Here is a 1,315-nt window from a genome sequence, read left to right as displayed (position 1 = left end):
ATGAACACAAATAATTTGATTATCAATGTTCCACACAATTTAATTTACAACTCACAGCTAGATGCACAAATATATATTATAAATTTCCAGCATGGACACCGAAATTCATTACAAATAACAATATATTACACAAAAAATAAAACACGTCTACGGCGAGAATCTATGGAGTCTCAATAACTGAAGGCTTCTTGCAGAGAGCCGGCATAGACACGATGGGTTGAAAAGCTTCCTTCTGTGTTGAATGATTCGATGATTCTTTGTCTTCTTCCTTGTGAGACAGGTAGGACAGGCAGCTGTATGATGGGAGCACAAAGACCACAGAACATGCAGCTCTAGTGGCGCAATCGGTTAGCGCGCAGTACTTATATGACAGTACAGGCTTGGGAAATGCCGAGGTTGTGAGTTCGAGCCTCACCTGGAGCAGCCGAGGCTTTTGCATGTGATGTTTGTACCTTTCGAGTCTGAGGCCGATTTCTCTTGTCTATTCCGCCATGTGCCACGGTGCTTTCTGTCTCTCTCGTTGCAGTTATCTCAATGTGAATCTGTGGATTATATCTGAATGAATAGCCGTGCCTTTTGCCCACATGAAATAAATGAGGTGATCAAACAATTATTCATCTGTCACTAGGGAGCGAATGAACCAACATTTATAAGAAGATATAGTTTATCGTAAATATAACATTCCCTCTTGAGTGATAGAGGTTCAATTCTGTACAAAACGAAACTATGATCACGACGGTTTCCAATAGCCGCCTTTTAATGTATTGTCGCAAGCGCTACCATTGTAGCTCAAGGAGTTTCATAATTAATAAACAAAGAAATCAAGCAATGAAACGGTAGAGATGGTTCTGAGAATGTGGAATGCCCTCGGCCAGACCAACATTTAAAACAAGGTTTAAAAACTGGCAGCTTGCAGGAGGAAGGGAAGAAAGGAAAGAGAGCCACAGAAAAGCCACGGGAGTTTCGGAAGCTAAGGGCGTTTGTCTCTGACCACAGCATAGTTGCGCAGGGCACGGATATTGTTGCTGTTAAATATGAATAAAATGCAACGTTTGTTTGCAGCTGTTTCCGTTTATGTCCCTTTTACCTAATTCTTAATTCCATTTGCCTGCGATGATTCCATAAATCTTCGTATCCTTGCCGAACAAAAATCGATCAATGTGAAACTTGAAAATGTCAATTGACCCCAACGTCGATAGATCTTTAGGGGAGGAATTATAAGACAGGTGGGATAGGCAGCTGTATGATGGGAGCACAAATACCACACAGCATTCGCATCCAGCTCCAGCGATGGAATCGGATAGCGCGCAGTACA

General features: G+C 41.9%; 1 non-coding gene across 1 annotated transcript; it reads left to right on the top strand.

Annotated features, from left to right (window-relative positions):
* The first annotated feature begins 329 nt into the window (after positions 1-329).
* trnai-uau (transfer RNA isoleucine (anticodon UAU)) lies at positions 330-423 on the top strand. Its single transcript has 2 exons — positions 330-367; positions 388-423. It is a non-coding gene; the product is annotated as a tRNA-Ile (tRNA).
* Positions 424-1,315: the final 892 nt, after the last annotated feature.

Source organism: Pristiophorus japonicus, unplaced genomic scaffold (genome assembly GCF_044704955.1).
Source record: "Pristiophorus japonicus isolate sPriJap1 unplaced genomic scaffold, sPriJap1.hap1 HAP1_SCAFFOLD_75, whole genome shotgun sequence".
Classification (NCBI taxonomy): domain Eukaryota; kingdom Metazoa; phylum Chordata; class Chondrichthyes; family Pristiophoridae; genus Pristiophorus; species Pristiophorus japonicus.
The sequence above is the reverse complement of the archived record's forward strand: the minus strand, read 5'-3'. Positions and strand labels throughout refer to the sequence as shown.